The following is a 7,952-nucleotide window of genomic DNA, read 5'->3' as shown; positions in this document are numbered from 1 at the left end:
GGGAAAGAGAATATTTTAAAACATTTTAGTATATCAAACTGATTGTTATATTTTGGATGTTGCAATTCATGAAAGGAGCATGTAGGTATCTTTTCCAAATTTCAAAATGGCTTCGCTGATGAGAGAGGTGAGAGGGGTGAAAGCAAATTCTGTGCTTCTACATAGCAGTATTGTGCACTCGGACATGTTAGCATTTTTACATTCACACCTCATGAAGCACACCAAATTAGCAGAGAAATGTAAGCTATTTGAGGTCACTTCCACACTTTCATACTGACAGTGTTCCTCCTGATGCTTGTACAGAAAAATATGTGCTTCTGTCTGAATTAATTTAAATAACTGTATGGTAGATTTATGCTTTTTAATGAGTCTTTCATTATTCAATCAGTAAGCATTGCAGGCTCAGTCCAGTCCTCTATCAAATAGAGCAGATTCAGTTATGCTGGAAGTGCAAGAAACACTCCCCTTATCTGTTGGAGGTCACTGAAAGGATAGGCTGCACAATGCCTTCTTTCTTTTGAGCCGTTATAGACGGTTTTGACAAGGCAATGTACTGTATTTAGAATGCTTTAAGTTCTAGATGTGGTGTAACTTGCATAACAAAAATCCTTATAAAAATTATTACTCAATTTATGTAGCTACCTCATTTCTAGATTAATTCTTAATCTTTTAAAATAATAGTGATTTCTCTATTAATAATTGTCAATAAATGCAATCTGTTAAACCTTGATTTAATAGTATTGAAAGTTATTATTCTCAGTAATTTTTATTCAAAGCAATTTTTGGGGGGTAAAAAAATTATCAAAAGAGATTAATACAAGATGACAGATAAAATTAATTAGATTTATATTTTTTTTTTTTCAGGATGAATAAATACAGTCTAAATAAATGCAAATAGTTTCAGAATAAGAAATAGCTTTCAAGTGTGTTTCTTTTAGTAACTATGACAAGTGTCCAGTGTAAATGCCAGTGTTTATCTTCACCATAGACCTGTACTTAACAATCTTAAAATGAATGGCTCACTTTCCTAAAATGAAATATATAGGAAGCTTTGAAAAGTTTTACAAAAGGAAAAGCATACCCCATTTGTCCAAAGTTACATAAGTTAAGGTTTTATCTTTTTCATCTTACTTGAAATAAGAGTCAACAGCATTTAGCTGCTGAATACAGAATAGTATAATCAGAATGTAGACAGGCCAAAACTTCATACAACAAAGTTCCCAAGTGATAACTGTTGTTGCTATTTTTTGTAAGCTCTGTTTTGTCCTAACCAGTGGTCAGGACCACATATCATCTATACAGAGAGTTTGAAGATTTTTCCTACCCTAGAATCTGTGTGAATATTATATTTTCTTCACTAAGATGAATCGATATCAACATATTGGTGTGGAATAAACCGGTAAAGAAAGGAACTCCCATATCAGCCACAGAACTAATAACTCTTGTTAAATTGTAGTAAATAATTATTTCCACAACTTTTCTAGTTTTGAAAAGTGCTTGTATCCTTCTGTGGAACTATATGGGACAGCACAGTCACTCTGTGTGACACCTAATATGTTCCATTGTCCTTTATTAACCTGTAGGAAGCTATATCCACATTTAAAGCATGTGAAACTGAGTGATGGACTGATTTAATGCACTTACTGTTGTCCAGAAAAATGGCTTGTGGGAAACATATAATTTAGGGCATGGAGTAGCCATTATTTCTGTATTTATTGGTGAGGAACAGTATACACAGTACTGCCATTTTAAAAATATTAAGAATTTCATCCTGCTTTCATTCTCTGTACATGGAAGAGTTAATGGACAGAGAGGTGCAAATATTTTTTCTGAAAAAAAAAAAAAAGGTATGTGTAATCATGTAATTGAAAGCTGTAGACAATGTAGAGTACAGAGCTGAGGTAACCTTAGAATTTGAAATTTTTCATGCAATTCCTTTCTAAATATTTTTCTCTCCTTTCTGTTTTTCAATATAAGTGTCTGTGTAGTTTTGTTTTTTTTTTTTGTCAGTTCTCTAAATTATTTGAAAGAAGCTGGTGAAATAGCATTTTCTTTTTGTTTTAATCCTCTCTAATGGATGGAACACAAAACTCTTTAGGGATTTTTGCTGTGTTTTCCCACAGTCCATCCAATTTCAAATATAACACAAAATTGTCATTTAATTCTCTTTTCTTGAAAGGAAACATTTCCTGGCTATACAGCAGCACCTACACATTTGCTGTCATGTGGAATTTGGGAGATTTTTGTGTTGTGTGTGTTGCAGCTGGAGTCATTAAGAACGAAAATTCAATTATGTTCCTTGTTCCTTAGTTAAATGTTGCTGCTATACAGAGCTCGCAGTTGCAACTCAAATGGTTTTGTTGTTGTTGTTGTTATTGGTATCAGAATAATGACCACTGTAATCATGTTTCTCCTGCTATTCAGTGATAGTATAGGAATTAACAGAAAACCATACAAATCTAATTCAAGCAAATTTAAGTAAAATTCTGAGCTTTTATTGGCTTCCACATCAAGAACTGCCTAGAACAGTAGGAACGTAAGTGGTCTTATTATTTAGGAGAGAGATAGAAGGCATCTAATTTATGGCTACAAACTGCTTTGAAATCAGTGAATGTGGCTGTTTGCTGGAGTTATGCACACTGTTGACAGATTATAATTTCATGTTAACATCATTATGGGAAGGGAGTGTTAGAGAATAACCCTGTGTTCTTTCTGAAAGCCTATTAACTATATAGAACATATTCATGTACATGCATGTGTATATATTTGCACATATGTATACAACCCACTGCAACTGCACGCACATGTTGCCAGTATTCAGTAAATAATGAAGAAATAATGGTTATTTAAATCTAGACAATATGCATATATTTCTCTTTCTCCAATATAAATCAACATGCAGGTATATAGATAAATTTGTTGCCTTTCTTTGTGATCTCTTCTAATGTAGGTGATCCGCAGTCAACTTCTAAGACATTTTGACAAGCTGTAGTTCTCAATAATAATTTTCCTCTGCTTTTATTTGAAATTCCAAATGTCTCTTGATCTTCAGCTATGAAGGTATCTGGAGAGCCTTGGCCATAGCTGTGAGCCAGGGACAGTGTTGTGACAGCCAAACTCCCCCACTGATAGACCCCTCTTTTGGGTCATGAAATGACTTAAGGTTTGTGTACTAAGTGAGACTCAAAGTAAAGCTAACCCACCAGTCTTGGGAGAAATGCAAAAAGGAAAGTACAATTCTGCTTTCTTGTTGCTCCCTCGAGACGGTAATGAACTGTTGTCTCAAGCTGATTGTAAAATTATAATAGTACTCCTGGGATGGGAAACCAAGAGCTTTAGAGATCTGTTGAAATGGCTGTATAAACAAGACATATCATTGAGAGAATGACTATTGAATCCTGTATTAATCTGGTTTGAGCTGGAAGTTTCCAGAAGGTTGAGCATGCTCTATGTGAAACTGGGAGGTCATACAACTAATAATGTGCTGTGAGATTTCTGAAAACTGAATGCTTTCCCAAAATTAAATGGAGTCAAAAGGTATACTGTGTGACAGATGGAGCAATTACATATAAAATGCAAAGAAATAGCATCAGCTTAAGCAGTAATTGATAATTTTTTGCTGCAGTTTAGAGGCATCAAAATGGATAACTAAAATTCAAGCACTGGTAAACTGCCTGCATGGGACCTGACTACATTATATATACACGATACATATTACCGGAACAAAGGAAGATGTAGGATAAATTGTGAATACATCTGGGAAAACTTGCAACCCCAGAAAATCTGAATGAGAGTTTTATTCATTATCAAAGGAAACGTGAGCCAGAGGGTGTGCTTACAGTGGGGGTGACCACTTCATTTGTGACAGATGTATGCACAGCATCAAGACTGAGTCTGGGAATACAAGGTGACTTTACATCCATAGATAAATGAAATCAAGTATCTTTTAAAACCACATGGGTAAGTGGTTCAGAATGAAAAAATTTTAGAGAAAGAGGCTTAGTAAATTAAAGTCTACAACTGCATTGCACACAGAGCTTCCAAGGGAGCAAAAAAGTAGCCCTGCTTTATTATGGCTATGTTGACTGGCACTAGTTTGGAGCTGCCTCATATATGCCAACATTATTCTGCATCTGCACTATCACACTATATCCTAAAAAAAGGAAACATTTTCTGGCACGCAAAAACCCTTTACAAAAGTAGTTTGACACCGTTCAATAAGGAATTACACCATGCATTTTTCACTCAACAATTAATGGCATTTTAGGACAAATGAAAAGAGGTCACCTGGCATTTAATATATATGTTATGAAGGCACTTCTTTTTCTAGTTGTCATTAGCAGTAAGGCCTCTTAAGACTCTCTAAAAAATTAACTTCTATACAAATGTAATCTTCAGTAGAGCTATCATATCTACAACATATTTAATATATGTAAGTAAATGGTTCCTGGCCTTGAACATTTGGAAAATAATTTCCCATGCTATTAACATTTTGAAATATTTTTCTTTTCACTTTTGAAAAGTGAAACACAAACCTTACAAACCAAGTACGCCAGTCAAACCCCAGGTAGGTCAATAGAGATATTCCTGAAATTCAGTCTTTAATGTACTAGATCACTACCACTATCTGCCCTGCTCTCTACTCTACTGCTAGTTCCAGGAGCACTGTTAAGATTTGCCATCTATGTTTTATGCAGGATGAATGAGTAAATAGTTCTTAGACTGCAGAAAGGCCAATCCTATAATGTGATCATCCCCCTGTACTCAGCACTGGTGAGGCTGCACCTCAAATACTGTGATAGGTTTGGGCCCCTCACTACAAGAAAGACAGAGAGGTGCTGGAGCATGTCCAAAGAACAACGAAGATGATGAAGGGTTTAGAGCACAAGTCTTACGAGAAGGGGCTGGAGAAAAGGAAATGTAGGGGAGACCTTATGGCTCTCTACAACTACCTGAAAGAAGGGTGTAGCGAGGTGGGGGTCGGTCTCTTTTCCCAAGTAACAAGTGATAGGACAAGAGGAAACAGCCTCAAGTTGTGCCAGCTGAGGTTTAGCTTGGATATTCAGAAAAATTTCTTCACAGAAAGGGTTATCAAGCATTGGAACAGGCTGCCCAGGGAAGTGGTTGAGTCACCATCCCTGGAGGTATTTAAAAGACGTGTAGATGTGGTGCTTGGGGACCTGGTTGAGTGTGACTTGACAGTGTTAGGTTTATGATTGGACTCAATGACCCTAAAAGTCTTTTCCAACCTAAATGATTCAATGATTCCATGATTCTATGGATAGTACCCACAGTATGAAAAAAATCCAATGTGGTAGGAACACAGAAACCCAGTTTGAGAATTCATTGATGTAATACAGTTTATCAGATCTCAAAATGAATTTAAAGACCCCTCACACCCAAGAACTTAGTTATAAAATTATATTTCAGTTACCAATAGACAAATGACTTTTCCACAACATGTAGAAAAAACAAAGTTCCCACTCACAGTGTAATTAAATACATTTTAAAATTTTATTATGTTGTTCTGAAAATTGGTTGCTCCATGATTTCTTCAAGCTGTGAAGAATGAAAAAAATGAAATGAAGAATTTTTCAAATATTACAGATAACCTTATTTCACATACCTGTTTTATGTGATATTTGTGGCTCATCACATCTAGTAGTGTGGTGTGGTGACATTTTCTAAATTCGCACTGTGTTGTTCTTTCCCAAGAACAGAACAACGCTGTTCTGAAACAGAGTTGCTTCAGGAAGCACATTAGAGAGAAAATCTTTTCAATGTGTTACAGGTAGATATATATATTGATGATTTTTGGGGGGATAGTAGCTGAACTAAAATATTTTGGGACACATCTACTTCTTTCACTCAAAGTACTATATATGTGGATTACAATCTAAATAATTACACAGACAGATTTTGTCTACAGGCAATATATATAGTCACATTGATTTTGGTTTTTTTTTTCAATTCATAGGAATGCTATGTGGTAGTTGGTTTTATGTTTGGCATATGATGATCATATTTTTTTATCAAACAATTAGAGGAAAACCTCACTGGGGTAACTAAGATCAAAATTTCTTCTTTTATGTGTTTTCAAGTTTGTGTCTAAGTGGATTTATTGTCTATTAATAACTATTTTGCAATGTTTTACCTGAATCAAAAATAGATTATGGACACTTTACTGGTGGAGTACTTGGTTTATCTAAATACAAAATTAATTTTATTTGGGTAGCACTCGAGAAAGGGTTCAACCTTCCTGGGGCTAAAACTAATCTGGAAAAGTATTTAAAAAAGGGCAAAACTTCAATGGTGACTGAGATTTAGAGCCCGTATCTATAATTTCTCAAAGAAATTGATAGATTAGACAACATCTGTATTTCATTGGCAGTGATATTTTACCTAGTTAATTATTTACTGAATATACATAATTGAATCCATTCATGTAGTACATACACAGTAACTTGTGTACAACTGCATTGAAGGTGCAAGCTTTGTGTGGAGACAGTCTCAGCCACTGCTTTTCACATTTTGACTCACTAATGACCATCACTGCATATATAATAACAGCAGTGTTTCCGGAAAATTTCGGTATTCAGTCTGTATCAAGAAGACAAGAAAAACAGCGCACAAATAGATGCCCCAGACTGCACATATTAACAAATCTTGAATACTTCAGTAACAATTAACCACATTCTGTCTTACAATCATGGACTGAGATTTACTTGAAACCTTGAATTTGAAGGATATAGGGACATTTTAAATAATAGAATAAAAGGGAGTAATAAAATAATTATTTTAGCTAAATGTGATGTTTCTGTGACATATTCAGATTTTGTACACAAACTCATACATGACCAAATTAATTAAGTATACTGTTCTTTTTCAGTATGGCTTGAAAACACACTTCCAAATAAAGACAATTCAGGAAAAAAATTGTTCGAGTGGTCACTTAGACCATTTTATTTGCTTAGTAGCCATACTTCATTTCTAAACTAGCTTAGAAACTGAGTTTCTTATTCATGTTTCACTCTTTATCAAGTAGCTTTTTACATTACAGAGGGCTACTTACTACAGGAGTAAGCACAATATAATGAAACGCCGGGTGCAAGGATAGCTTAGTGTCATTCTTTTTTCAGTCAGAAAACAGAAGTATTGCCCAAGGAGAGGAGTGGGGAAAACTATGTTTATTTCCCCTTGCTCCCATAAGCACAGGCCATGGCATGTAGGACGTGTGTGTGTGTGTCTGTGTGCATGTATACACCTCAAAAGTATTTTGAAAAAAAAAATCTGAATAGAAATTAAAATGTATTCTTTACTAAATCTTCTAATAAATAAGTGCAAGTTCTGTATCATGGTAAGTAACAGTTTTCAGTTATTTTCTAGGTTTTTCTAAAGAGCATGAAATGTGGTATCTTATGAACCAAGGCTACTTTTGGACCAATTTCATGTCTGTGATTGACTCAACTCTGTTTCACCTTTGTTTACAGTCTATTGTTTAAAATATCTTTTTGCTTATATGGGAAGCAAGGTAAAATATAAAGGAGGACTTTATGGTTTGTCTTGGTCCATTCAAGTTGTGTGACACAATGATCATTTTATTTGCATTGGTTCCATCTAAAATTCAGGTTGTGGCTAATTTGTAATAAATCCTAATGAGGATGAATAAAGTGTTAAGCCATTGAAGATAGTGACTGAAGACATTATTTCTTCCAGGTTACAGAACAGAATGAAATAAATTGCATTTCTTATGTAGAAACCATAATTTGATAATTTTTTAATATACTTTTTTGTTTATATTATTCTTTTTTAATAGCACATTAATTTTGTTTTTGCAGAAATCACTTTTAACTGAAGTAACTGCATTGTCACAGAATTTGATACATTTTTTCAAATATTTTCAATTTGTTCTTCTTGACATTTTATGTTTATGTGCAGTTTGCATTTTTTTA

General features: G+C 34.3%; 1 protein-coding gene across 6 annotated transcripts in view; it reads left to right on the top strand.

Moving 5' to 3' along the window:
• Positions 1–7,952, top strand: part of NLGN4X (neuroligin 4, X-linked) — a 131,011-nt gene that overhangs the window by 38,432 nt on the left and 84,627 nt on the right. The window lies entirely within an intron of this gene.

The sequence above is a fragment of the Charadrius vociferus genome, unplaced genomic scaffold (assembly GCF_000708025.1).
Source record: "Charadrius vociferus isolate BGI_N301 unplaced genomic scaffold, ASM70802v2 scaffold26, whole genome shotgun sequence".
Classification (NCBI taxonomy): domain Eukaryota; kingdom Metazoa; phylum Chordata; class Aves; order Charadriiformes; family Charadriidae; genus Charadrius; species Charadrius vociferus.
Note: the sequence above shows the minus strand (reverse complement) of the source record. Positions and strands in the feature narration are given on the sequence as shown.